Genomic DNA, 15,055 nt, shown 5'->3' with positions numbered 1-15,055 from the left:
AGTATCAAACTGATGAAAACTTATTATTTGTCACAATGGAATCAGTTCAAAGTTCAAAAAGCGAGAGACTCCTCTGTGTAAACAGTAGCCAGACACTCTGGAATTCATCATTACTAGTTTACCTCCGAGAACTGAGAATAGGCTCATTTTTCATACATTTCTTTTCCCACAAACAGAGCTGCTGGAGAATTCCACCCATCAATAAACATAAGTTTGGGTCATTATTCAATTCTACTTCATGCAAAAAAGTGTTTGAACTTACTGACTGCAAGGACAATAAACAATTTGTGTTATCTCCATGACCAAAACTGAACACTTTGCTGTGATATAATTACATGTGGTCACTTTTTTTTTGAAAAAATAAACCTATGACCAAATCCACTTGCTCAACAGGAAATGATCCTCTGGATTTATTTTGTTCTCATGCAGGGCTTTAGCTGTTGATCTGATAAGGACCAGGTGTGTCTTGCAGAACAAGATGTGTTTAGTCTGCTACAAAACCAAACATTGCTTTTGAAACTGAACCAGAGATAGACTATAAAACTCAAAAGTCATTATCATTCCTCTTTTGATGAGATGTATTTGCATTCCTGGTATGTTTATTAACTCCTTCATTATCTGAGACAATGCACAATCACATGCCGTTCACCACTGCAGGAAATACCAGATGGGATTTGGAAATTTAGACAAATTGTTTAGATACCTGAATGACCTGACAGATTGGGGTATGTTAGTGTTTAGCTTTTTCAGACTCATTCTGTGAAAAGTATCGAAATTTCCATTCCAATCTTTCGTGGTTGCCCATTTGCTATTATTTTGGCTGAAGTATCATTAAGAAGATTTACAATTTGTGTCAGCTGTTGCTCAATTGGCACCACTCTTGCCTCTGAGTTAGGAAGAGATGAATTCAATACTCACTCATGGAAAGACCAGAGTGACAAAAAAACCATGATTGGTGCTCCACTGCAGTATTGATGCAGTGCTGCACTGTTGAAGCTGGGTACCATTTTTGACATGGGATGGCTACCTGAGGCCTATGTCTGCTTTCCAAGTTAAATGTCAAAGATCCTTTGGCACTATTTTGAAGAAAAGTAGGAGAGTTCTCACTGCCTATGCGTATCATACTTCATTAGGTGTAAAGTTTGGGACATGAGGCTGCAAGAAACATAATATAAATGTAAGTCATTCATTCTTTGTCGTCACATTTACTCAGTACGTTGCTTTTCCATATCTTTGCTTGCCTTTGGCAGAATTTTTCATACGGTGGATTTTCTGGTCCTGCCACTTCATGAGTCATCAATGAATGCTCTGAAAAGCGTTGATTGGCTGGAGATGAAACTTCTGCTCCTCCTTAAGGTGGACATCACACTGCACAAGGCTGCTAGCTAATCTGATTGGTAGGTAGCTGTCCAGTCCTAGCATGCCAACAGCAGCAGCAGCAGCAGTGCCTCAGCTGGGACTGCAAACACTCCCCAGATACTAAGGTCCAAAGTCTAGGACCAGGTAATTGAAGGGGTTATCAGTGGAGCACTGAGGGGAGGATATGAATGGTGTCCGTTGCGATCTCGGTCAAGTAGCACTATGGTGGGGGGCTTCACCAAACATAGAAAGGGGCATTTGATGCCCAAGCAGGCTGACCTGCCATGTTCCCTTTCCCCATATCCTTGAACACTATCCAACAGCCTCAGCATTAAGTCTGGGTTGGGAGAAATTGGCCAATGATTGGACGGTGTTTCACCCTCCCCCTGCTAAGTGTAGATAGCTTGGGGGTAGCAGGCATGAAGACCACCCAGGCAATTTCAAAGCTCAACCGCCCCACCCACTGCCTACAAACCTATCAACAAGGGATTGTAAAATTTTGCCCTTGTTTATCTTCCACACTATTATTCACATGTTATCTCTAACAGCAATAAGTATCACTGTGTCTCCAAATAGAAAGTATGACAGAGTTTCAGGCTATATTTTACAATAAAAAAATTAGTAGGCTGTTAATAAATCAAAATCAATTTTAAAAAGTTTGCTTGTCTTATTTATCTCTTAAAATCTAACCCATATTAGTATCCAGTGAATGTCACACTGGGACAGAGTTTAATGACATTTGTGCACCATGGCAGTGAAATGATTTCTGAGAAAACTGAACTCTGTAAAAATTGTATCAGAGATAATGGGAACTGCAGATGCTGGAGAATCTGAGATAACAAAGTGTGAGGCTGGATGAACACAGCAGGCCAAGCAGCATCTCAGGAGCACAAAAGCTGACGTTTCGGGCAACTCTGATGAAGGGTCTAGGCCCGAAACGTCAGCTTCTGTGCTCCTGAGATGCTGCTTGGCCTGCTGTGTTCATCCAGCCTCACATTTTATTATGTAAAAAGGGTTTATTTTCTCCCTTAATCATCCAACGCTCAGACATTTCCAATTGGTTGAACCACTTTCAAACAACAACAATCAGTTGCCAGAAGCACTAACCTTGTTTTAGTCTGTGCACCATAGTCCTTAACTATTGAAATTCAAATCGTATCAATACACTTCCTTGAGTTTAATGCAACAGGATTTATGTGGAAGTGTAGTAAAAAAAAAATCGTATTCAAAACAAAATGATGCAGTTTTCATTATCGATACAATTTAGTGAAGCAGTACGTATAAACATAGGAACAGTTGTAGGCCATTCAGCCCTTCGAATCTACTCCACTGTTCAATTAGATTATGATAATCATCGATCTCATTGTCACTTTCCTTGCCCCATCCCAATACCCATTGATGTCATTAGCCTCCAGAAAATGGTTGATTTCTGCCTTGAGCATGTTCAATGAATGATCTTCCACTAACCTCTGGGGTAGGGAATTTCAAAGATTCACCGTCCTCTGAGTGATAATAACAAGACGCTTATCTCATTCTTAAATCGCTTGTCCATTATTCTGAGAACATTTCCCTTGTTTGAAGACTTACAGCCATTTAATGTTTAGGTCATTTACCCCGTGATTTACTTGAAAGTTTGCAAATTTTTTGACTGACTTAAGACTTTCTGTAGTGGTCTAATTTAGAATTACTTTGAACATAGAGCTCAGAAAAATATACAAAGCTAACCACTTTATGTTTATTTTCCACAGGAACTCCCACTGCAATTCTTCTTCTAACTAACCTTGTCAGTACAACATTATACTCTTCATTTCCTAATTTTTTATTTGGATTTCCCTTAAGTGTATCTGTACTATTTATTTAAACTACTCCTGGTTGTACTGACCTCCATATTACAACTGTTTCATCAGTAAAAATAATTTTCCTGTAGTCCCTGTTGAATTTGCTAGAGACTATCTTAAGTTCATGCTCTGAGCTTTGGCCTCCCTCTTAAGTGGAATTCTTTTAATTATCAATTAATTAAATTATATCGTAACACTTGCCTTCACTCTATAAGGCTTTAGTAAAATCAAATGTTTTGTTGCACGTTTTGCCACAGGTTCTCATAACAAAAACACAAAGAGTGTATTATGTGTGTCATTTGGCTCCCCAGAACCACACATTCAAAACGATCATGGCTGAACCTCCACCTCAACCCTACTTACCTGCCCTATTCATATATCCTTTAATTTCTTATGTATCAAAAGATCTGCGGAACGCTGATTTGAATATGCTTAACAATTGCATTCTCTGCAGTTAAACTCCAAAAACCTCAACCTTTGTGAAGATATTTCTCCTCATTGCAAGCTGAAAAGGTTGAACCTTATTCTGAGACTGAACCCAATAGTTCTAGACAGTCCAGCCAAGAAATGCATCCTTTCAGCCATTCACCTGCCAAGCCATTTCCACGTATTTTAATGAGATCAACTCTTAGACTTCCAAACTCTAGGGAATATTGACCAAATCTACTCAATCACTCCACATAAGACAATTATTTCTTCTCAGGAGTCTGTGAAACTCCTTTCCTTGCAATCTCTCTAAGGCAAGTATATTTCCTTTCAGCAATACTTGACAACACAGCCCTCCACGAGTAATTTCACCCCTTTGAAATAATGCTGTCAGGAGGATAATGCACTAAATTTGAAAAAAAAAACTCCTGTAGATGCTTCTCAAAAGAATACAAGGATATTTGCACTGAAAGAAATACAATTAAATGTTAGAAAGAAATAGAAATTACATGCTACAAAGTTAAGCATGCCAACAAAAGAGGAATTATTGGGATGTTGTTTCAGTAGTGATGGTGGGTATGGTTTTACAGTATACAACCAGATAACTCTACTTCAGCTCCAATGGCTGCTTACCAACTTCTTCAAATCTGAGAGAGAAAAAAATCCAATCCTGGCAATTGGTGAAATTTCAGTTCAGTTAATAAATCTGGAATGATATAAAATCAGTTTCACCAACTGGTGAGTATGGAATTTTTTTTCAGTAGAATCTGATTTGATTCACAAAAGTCTTTTAATGAAAGAAAGTTCTCTGTTCTGGCCCAAATGTAACCCTAGATCCACAGCAGTGTGAATGGCTCTTAAACTGCTCTCTGAAAACCTTATCTGGCTACTTAATTGAAGAACAATTGGAGATGGGTAACAAATGCTGGCCTGTCCACCAACACTCAAATCCTGTGAAAAAATAAACAAAAGAGACCAACAAATCCTGTTTAGCTGCTTATTTGTCTAAAGTAAACTTTAAAGAATTAAAAAAATTATGTGGATGTCTGAAATCTTAAAGGAAAGAAAATTTGGGAGAATCTCAGTAGATCTAGTCGCATCAGTAGAGAGATATGACTCTTCAGAAGGAAAGGCCTGTTACTTTACCTGACCAAGTCTTGAAAGTGCTAATGGCTTTAAGAAAGTGAGCACCTGACTAAGGATTTGTTGATTTACTTTCTTTATTTTTTCATTGGATATGGGAATCGCTCAACAGCATTAAGCAGTCATGGGTCGTACAGTGTACTGTCATTAAATAGTAGACAGTTTTAACACCTGGCTTATATTTACTGCTATTCTGTTCTAAAGCTCTTAGTTATAGTGTCATCATTTGTGTTTCAACTTGGGTGTCCACTATTTTGATAGAATGTTTTATATCACATTATAAGGTGGTTACACTAGATCACATCACATTTAAGTACAATGTTATAATCAGGATAGATATTTATTTTGCGATACAACATTCTACAACATTCTACGAAGAGGCAATGAAAATAAATAAAAATTACATGATGATACAAAAGTTGAAACCCTTCCAAATTTGTTTGCTTATGAAGATGACAATTAATTGATACCACACTGGCTAATGGGATTTATAATACACTGGTGGAGCACTGGTTAATGGGTTGACATTTCTTTTTGTGCTATATCAAAGCACCCGTTAACTTGTTTCTTAGTACGCAGAACAATTTCACGCAAACAGATTAATCAATGTGTGACTGGGAAAGATTAAACCCCCTTGAAGTGTACAAGAAGTCTGGGGTCTGAGAAAGACATTGCGTTTATGTTTGTTTTTATTTCATTAGATTTCAAGTTTAGCTGGATATCATAATCAAAAAAAGTCCTAGTTTGTCCCTGCATTGATTTAAACCCACATTCTTTATTTCACATCATCATGTCTTTCGAATAGGAGAGTGAGAAATTATCTGTTCAACAAAAGCACTGGAGTATCAGGTAGAAAAAGAGACCATCTGCGATCCAAAATCATATTAACTTCTAGCTTAATTGAAATCTATTTGCTTTGAAACCAGTTTAGACCTTCATCCAAGGATGAACTATGATTTTTTTTGTAATTCTCTGAATATAACAGTTAGCTGAGTGCAGCTCTATATCCCTGCCAACCTCAAGCAAAAATAAATCTACAATAAATGTCTAATTATATTAAATTTAAGGCTTTAATTTGCAATTTAAAAAATTGCAATAAATAATGCAATAAATAAAAGCTCTGGCATTGCAAATGAACATAATCTGTTACATTAAGTATTTGTTAATTTTAAGCATTTTAGGTGAGAGAGGGTTAAACTGGCATTAGAAGGCTAGCCAGCAATGGAGTAAATTAACTTTAACTTGGTCTGTTTATGCTGTGTGCTTAAATTCAAAACAGCTGTAAATTCTGGAACAAATCAAAATTTACAGCTGGAGTGTAAACAGAGCTTAAGATGCTTTAAACGTACATATTAGTTTTCAATACCATATTCTAACTTTTGCTTGAAACAGCACATCAGACATCTGTATGCCATTCTGTGAATGCAGAACGTATTTCCATGAGCATATAAATGTAATGTTCCAACTAAATTGTTAAAAGCGATCAATTAAACAGTACGTTAAAGCTAACTTATAAATTGCCTTTTGACCTTTCGCACATGTTTACACACAGCTCTGAACAAATGACACCTTTGTCAGCAGTACCGTGTTTCACTTCGCACTGCTCTTTCTTTAATTCTCTTTTTTTTATACAGTCAATAAATTGCCAGATCTGCATGTCGTTCTGCTAAGGAAATGTGTATAAAACAGCTGCAACTGAAAAGGAATTTTAACAAAGTGATAAAATAATTCTCATCAGTTGATAGACTAAACAAAAGGAGCCAAATGATTGGCTGAGGCAGAGCGACATTAATGAATGATAGAAGCCTACAGTCCTCAAATGACCATTCTGTGTGATGGTAGTAATGAATGTTCCAGCATTTTTTATAGAACAGCTTGAGCTGATTAAAGTGCTTTATTTCATGCTTAGACGGCATCTTTTTTTCCTTATTCTAGCATAAAACATGCCGCAATGATCATTATTACCATAGTAATGAAGAGAAACACAACAGCAGTCAGAGGTAGCTAAACAGCAGCAGAAAGTCACACTACAACAACGGTCTTTGAGAATCCTTGCTGACCAACAAAAGGGGTTAACCAGCGTTGACCCTTGTCTGGTGCAGGGCATCCTCTATGTCCCGGTAACCTTGGGAAAGGTATTTTGTTTTATAAAGATGTTGCTGCCAGCCTCGGGAGTAGTTAAGAATGAGTTAAGGATGCAGGATGGAAATGGCTGCTGCAGTAACAGTATGATGACATTCTAGTCAGCCTGGGATTTACCAGGGTAAACAGAACATGGATTAACTGCTCAATGCATTGGATAATTTACAGAAACCAAACGAGAAGTTCCTCGGCATAATCCAGATAACATAATAGCTCCTGCTCTGTTTACAGTAGAGTTAGTGAGTTTATTATCTGGAGTGCTTCATTATATACAAAAAGATCCCAATGATGGTTCTTTAGTCAAAATAAACAGGCATAAAGTGCTCTGCACATACTGTTTTCGGTGAGTGTTTGTGCTATTTATTTAATAATTGACTGTAAACTGTGTCATAAAGTACAGAGGAGAAAAACAGCTCACTAAGGGATTTTTGAAAGATTGATAAATATTAGGGAATCTCAATTAAGCTTTACAAGAAATGCAGATATTAAAAATTTGGTCAAGAATCTAATTAGCTCTAGGTAATTAAACAGTCTCGCGCAGGGTCATTAATCTTCCCATGGACCTTTGATGTTTTTGCATACTGTCTTCTAGTCATTAATAAAATTCATGCTCATTCCCTTTGTGGTGTTTTTATCATTACATTCTTCTGTAGAGCACAGTGCAAGTGTCATTGTGTCACAAGAGCCCCTCATCCGCTAATTCCTTCTTTGCTTATTCATTTTAACCCTGTCAATACTAAAAAGAACTCGAGCATGGACAGGGATGTGAAGAAGGGAGCTGTAGTTTCAAAGGTCTTCTTAAATGACTGTGCAGTTAATGTTACTAATCTTATCTGGTACAGTTCCTCTGCTTCAAATACTTTACGTCCCATGATATTATCCTGTCTCCTTGTAATTTAGCAGAACTCAAATTACTACTCAATTTTTATAGCCCTTTGTAGAATCCATGCTTGTACAGTGTCGTGTTGGACTGAAAAGGCTTGGGAATTTTTTTGTCAAATGAATTTCTGGAGAACGTTCTGAAGAAGCATTTGTTTGGGAGGATTTCATTGGGGAATTGTCCAACATTGTCGACATTTTCTTAACAAATACAGAAAACATTTCTCGAGGATAAGCATCCAAATCTGTGTTTCTTGACAATAAGCAGAGAAAGTTGACAGAAAATGACATGCATGCAACCCAGCATCTCTTAGTGAACGGTATCATTCAAGAGGAGAGGGAGTGAAGCAGGAAAAAGTGCAGATTCTTGTAAAAATCTTTAAAATATTTAATGACTTCCTTGCTTGACAGGGACTGCTAAAAAAAATCACGCTGTGACATGGAGCTGCTTCAAACTCACACAGGTTTTTCATAACATACCCTTGATTCTTTCCCCTTTTATCTTGTACTGTGTCTTTCTCAATGAGGTTTATGCTTTCAAATATTTTAGTTCAAAATATAGTCATTTCATTTTTATATATATAATCTTAATGGCCCTATTAAGAGGTCCATGTTTACTTGGTAGCTTTGAAATAAGTTTTCCCAGTTTTTTTTTAACTGTGCAGGAACTGTTCTTCAAAAAAGCTCAAATGTATAAATCTTTTAAGGTTCATGCCACCTCAGCGTTTCCCTGTAAATTGTAAGGTCATACATGGAGCAGATGGGCATGGGAGAAATGCACAATTCTGGAAACATTATATCATTTCCTGTTCTGTTTCCTGTCAAGCGCACCGGCCAAAAATTGCTATTAATGGGCAATTTCCACAGGGCAAAGGAGAAAAGGAGTGGGAGTGACTTGTAACAGTTTGCACTGGGATGCACTCTCATCAAAAGGACTGAAGAGGGCAGAATATGCACTGTGTAAAAGGCAGTCAGTTGAACCCGCTCTCTAATACAATCAGTGCCTTTTTTAAGCGTTTAACCTATTTGCTGGGAGGATCGGCACATTTATCAGGAATATATTCTCAACAGGAGTTAGCACTGATTTAATTGCATGGCACCTTTTGTTTGGCACATATATGTAGGCACACCCCCCCATCCCCACCTTGCTCCCCCCTCCACCCAACCAACCATCTTCTCACTCCAAGTGATTTTAGATTTTATTCCCCTCCCCAAAGACAGCAATTTGCCTCTGAAGAGGCCATTTTTCTTTTTGCTGCTGAAAGTTTAGAACAATGCAAATGCACACTTTAAGTAGATAGTCGAAGGATTAACACTGTCCAGCTCAGAAAAGTCATATTTTACTATTTTAGTAGCGGTTATATGGTGTCACACCAATCCATTTACCCTCAGACCTGTGATCAAAGGCTAAATCCCAACCAGGATTTTGGCCATGAAATGCCAGTTTTTGCCACATCTACTGAATATTTTGCTAAATGGTTAAAATAAATGTCCTGTTTTTGATCAGGTGAGTGTTTACCAGCTATTAGTATGCTTACAGTAACTTTACAGGAGACCTTGGATATGATTTTAACCCATTCACAACTCACCTACATGCACAGAGTTAAAATCAGGTCGCTTTGATCTTTGAAACTTACCTTGGTCAAATTGCAGGCAGCTCATGTTGCAGAAGGATAAAATAAGAGCAGAAAAGCTCAAAAGGAGAGAGCAACGACATGAGTTTCTGAAGAAATTATCATTATCGCAGAGTAAAACCTTACATAAAGCAGAGCTAATATGAAGCTCCTTTAATGGTGTAAGATTTCTTATTGAAATTTCAATGTAGCTGTGGTCTCACAATACAATAAAAATCATTTTTTAATGAAATGTCATTATTGCAAACATGAGTTCATTATACGAGGGTTCCACTGAATTGGATTTTGGTATAAAAATCAAATACTGAAATACAGGGAACAGATGTACAGGAAATGGTGCAGAACTTTGTGTGTGTAATCTTGGCTGTAAGCATGGTTTAGTACAAAACCAGGTTATAAACCTGCTGTATCTCTTTTTAATGGGTCACACAGGACAATTAAAGAACCATTAACTTGTAATTCTTTCCTTCTCCCCACCCAACAAGTACCAGGCAAATTATCATACAAGTAATTCCACCTTAAAAGACCCTTTTTTGTTCCCTATACTGACATATCACTTGAAAATATGAATGGAACCCGTTCTTTGTCAGCATTGTAAATGTGATTTTCTTTTAACCAGCAAATCTTCAGTCTTAAATGGAACTTGCAAAGTTTATGGGTAATTGCACTGTCATGTGTGTCATATGTATGGTCCTCAATTCTTTGTGAAGGAAAATGAATACCAGATAAAATGTGGATGATGCAGCTTTAAGTAAAATCAGCTGCAATAAATCTTTCCAGTTCTACTAGAGTGACAGAAACATCTCTCTCAATATTACTTAGCTAATGAAAGAATAGATCCTTTGAAAAGTTCCTAAGAGGCTCATTTCCCTGAGTACAGATAGTAAAAGTTAGCTGATGAATGACTACAACAGCTTAATATGTTTCTACTTATAACTTCCGTGCAGCAAGGCGTATCCAGGAGAGCATTGGAGGAGCGATCCTCAGGAGGCCCAAGTGTCCTTGTAGGTTGTCAGAGTCAATGAGCCAGGTTTATTTTAAACCTCTTTTAAAATGAAAATTTATTTTGATGAGTAACACATTTTTGATTAACAGCATACTTTTTTCTCACTAATTTACTTTCTAAAACGGGCCAATAAAGCACTCATTTAAAAAGTAATTAAAAGCATGTTATCATTAGCAGTTTAGCCTGAATAAAATTGGCAATAAGACCATAAAGACTGAAAGAAAGTTAGCATCCTGTGATAGCCTAAGCTCCGCAGTGAATAATAAAACCTTCAGAGTGAGGACCTCCAATTGAATTTGATTGGTGATACCTTCCAGGTCTACAGGGGCAAGGCCATTTCTTGCTTCCCTTTAGGATTCCTAGCTGCCAGTATGTAATGCCAATTTGTTCATCCTGCAGGAAGAGAGGCAGAGTTTTAAAAATAATATTAAGCTTTGACACTGGGTTTAATTTACTAACAAGCGAAGCTGTAATTCTTCTGAGAAAACACTGATGTCTTTTGAAGCAGGCAAAGATAAGGCTAGAAGAAATAAGACAGGAGAAGGTTGTATGGAACATAAACACCAGTGAGTACGGCTTGTGTTGAATGGGTAGTTTCTGTTGCCTTAAAATGTAAGTAGCTCTGTGTGGGAGCAAAGTTCATTTGTTAAATTCCTTCAATTTGAATGGATAGCCATGGCATGAATGGTTTTGAGCAACAATGTAGTTAAAGGTAGAACAGGTGAAAGTCCTTTTCTTATTTATATCTACTCCATTTCTAAAATGATTGAATTCATGCCATCAGTATGCATATTTCATTTCAAATATATTAGGAGGTATTTCACTATATATATATGAGTACATGTGAAAATAAAACCTAATTCTAATACTAATTCTAGTGATACAAATAATAAAACATGAAGTTCCTCACTGTGACTAATGTCGCTGCACACAGAAATTAAGTGGGATTGTGAGTTGTTATAAGGCCGCTCTAATGCCTTGCAGCTTGTGTTGAATTTTGTTGTGCATTGTCTAGAATTATTTTCAAGTAACATTCCCCTCTGTGCTTCTTGAATAGGTATTGTGACTGGTGAGGGTGATATTTGGAGGTCACTATGCTTGGGATGATACTAATTCCATTTATCTGCTTTACACGTATAGGTATAAGAGGGAGCTTCACTACACTTTCTCCATATTTCATGACAGAAGTTTATGAGAATGTGGTTGAAAGGAATTCCTCTGATTGTTGTACATAACAGGAACTAATGTTCATTTAATTGTTCTACAAATATGTGAAAGCACTTTTAGAGTAAAATAAATAATAAATAAATAGATAATCGTCTAGATATTGACCCCTGTAGTTTGATTTGCAGTTTTGAAAATCAGGTCAACCAACAAAGGAGTGCCATGCCATAATGGTGGCTCAGTGGTCAGCACTGCTGTCTCATGGTGCCAGGGAACCTGTGTTCAATTTCAACCTCGGGTACTGTCTGTGTGAAGTTTGCACTTTCTCCTTATTTCTGTGTAGATTTTGGCCAGGTGCCCCAGTGTCCTCCCACACTCTGAAGATGTGTAGGTTTGGTGGATTGGCTATGCTACATTGTATTGTACTATCCAGATCATGTGGGTTAGTCATGATAAATACAATGATTGAGTGGTCCTGGATGTAAGTAGGTGCAGACTTGATGAACCAAATGGCCTGTTTCTGCACTGCGGAGATTCTATACCGGCCATGCAAGGGGTGAGTTGAATGACTTATTAATTCCGGCTAGAGACATTCAAGGAGATTTCACCACATGAGCCCCTCATCTAACTGTTCCACTCTGTCAATTATTTTCTTCCCTTCCTCCACTAGTTTTATCATTAATAAATCAAGTGGAGCTTTGAGACCTCAGCGTGGAAACATGTGTCAAATGGGTCCATTGATCATGAGCATCACAGTAGGAGATACCCATTGCTCATAGGTCCATTGCTCATAGGGCATTTGCAGGTTTGGTATCCAAGTCCTGGTCAAACTCAGTTTTTGTATTTGGGCATTGCCCACCCATTTGGACTGGAGATGTGTGATGAGCTGACGGGTACATACAGACAGCAGCACTTTGCAGAATGACCATGATCTGATGGTGAGAATATACAGGTTTTGGAGATCCAGAGGACAAGGAATACCAAATACCCACAGCAAGAAAGTATGCCACCTCACCGCCTTCCATCTGTGTCCTGTAGCAGAACTGGTACTGTTGTCCCCGAAAGCCTGCCCTTCTATCCGATGTTCAGATCAAAGGGTATCTCCTACTGTGATGCTCATGATCAAGCACTATTCATTCTCCTCAGAAACCCTATGCAATGCCTAATAAGGCACAGTAACATAGCATTGCGCTAACTCTTACCAGGTGAAGTCAACCTAAAATGTTTGCAATAAGTGCTGCTTGAATGTTGAATTCCTGGAAGAGTGTTATTGAAAATCTCTTCTTGAGATACTCAGGTCCTTATCACAATTCCAGAGGAAAGTGAACATGTAATGGTGTAGTCCTTTAAGTTGCAACCGAAGTCCACTTTATCATAATGTTTACACCCACACAGTGGATTGCTGTTAGTAAAGGACATGAGAGCAAAACCAATCACCAAAAAGCTGTGCAATCTTTTTAATGTGTACTAGCAGGCAGTTCACCTAACAATCACTTCCCGATGACCTGTTCTAGGTAAGTCTTATCAGTTTTCCTGATAGTGGCAAATGCCCAATGCAGGGTAAAGAATTTATCAGTTGAATATCTCATCTTACCTGCCTTAGTAAGACCTTAATATTTGAATGCAGTGTGGGAAATCACGCTGAAAGAATCTTCCTGTTAAACCTGCCTATAATATTTCTTCTGAAATTGTCACAGCAGTGTATAGGAGATCAACACTTCACTTCTGGAGACTCCAGGAGAATCTTAACCAACAATCGGTTGGAATTATCTGCTGGACTGTTGATCCAGAGACCCAGACAATGTTGTGGGGCCCTGGGTTTGACTCCTGCCATAGTAGATGGTGGAATTTGAATCCAATTTTAAAAAATCTGGGATTAAGAATCTAATGACCGTGAATCCATTGTTGATGGAAGGGAAAAAACCATCCTTTTCATTAATGTCCTTTAGGGAAAGAAACTGCCATTCTTACCCGGTCTGGCCTACATGTGGCACCAGGCCCACAACAATGTGGTTGACTCTGAACTGCCTTCTCAGCAGTTAGGGATAGGAAATAAATGCTGCCTAGCCAATGACTCCCTCATTGTGTTCATGAAAAATAAACAAAAAACAAGTGAGGCTGTAGCAGTGGACTGACCAGAATCTTTCCTACGTTTGAAATTGTATTAAACAAGCTAATGAGTTTTCATTGAAATGTGGGATTCATACAGCCTGGTGCATTTAGACCATGAGTTTCTGGGCTATCTGGTCAATAGTGAGGCTGAGATGGATGTTACAATGAATAGAATAGAATAGAAATTTATTGTCACTTGTGCTATTACACAAAATATACCATGAAACATTTTAAATGTCACACCATCATGCCATCTACATCAATGACAGAAGTCATACTTGAAGGATCTCGTGAGCTTTTCAGAATAGCAGGAGCACAGGTTATTTTTATGGCGTCCAAAATACCCTGTGATAGCAATATTCTGCAAAAATAATTTAAAACTCATCCTAACGGACATCTTCAGCAGTGCCACCATTAAAACCCCCCAAAATGTATACTGGCTGAGGAGTCGATGTAGTAAATAGACTAAACATCTATGTTGATAAATAAACAGTGGAAAATATTTAAACAAAATTTTTAAATGTTCAACAAAATATAATACATTTCCTTAAAGGGAAATCAAGGGTAACAGTAAAGAAAAACACTTGTAGTCTTGCAAAAAAATTGAGCCAGGGGATTGAAATGTATTAGAAATCAGTCAAAGTAACAGACAAGTTGATAAAAAGGCAAAAACAAAAGGAAATGAGAGTAAATTAGACATGAATATAGAAAAAAAAGACTAAGTGAATTTATAAATATGTACGGGGAATGGATAACATAACTGGAGAAATCTTCAAAGAGAATTAGCAAGATGCAGAGAATATGAACAAATATTTCAAGGCTTTATTCACTAGATGATACAAGTTACAACTCCAAAATAGATAATGACAAAGGGGCTAAGAAGAATGAGAAACAACAGTTAGTTAATGTCAGCAGGAAGAAATTATAGAGTCATAGAGCCATACTTGCCTGCATTTGCTCCATACCCCTCATGTATATATGTAAGTGTTTTTTAAATGCTGTAACTGTACCTGCATCCACCACTTCCTCTGGCAGTCCATTCCACATAGGAAAAACCCTCTGTGTGAAAAGGTTGCCTCTCAATACTTAACCTTTTCTCCTCTCACCTTAACAACATGCTCCCTCATTTTGAGTTCCCTAAGGAAAATACTTGCTTTTCATCTTATCTATGCCCAGCATGATTTTATAAACCTCCATAAGGTCATTCCTCAGCCTCCCACATCCAGTGAAAAAAGTCCCAGACTATCCAGCCTATCCTGAGAACTCAGACCCTCCATTTCTGGTAACATCCTGGTATTTTTTTTCTTAACCCCGTCCAATGTAATAATATCCTACCTATAGCAGGGTAGCCA

Source organism: Stegostoma tigrinum, chromosome 7, assembly GCF_030684315.1.
Source record: "Stegostoma tigrinum isolate sSteTig4 chromosome 7, sSteTig4.hap1, whole genome shotgun sequence".
Taxonomy (NCBI): Eukaryota; Metazoa; Chordata; class Chondrichthyes; order Orectolobiformes; family Stegostomatidae; genus Stegostoma; species Stegostoma tigrinum.
This window is presented reverse-complemented; position numbering follows the sequence as displayed.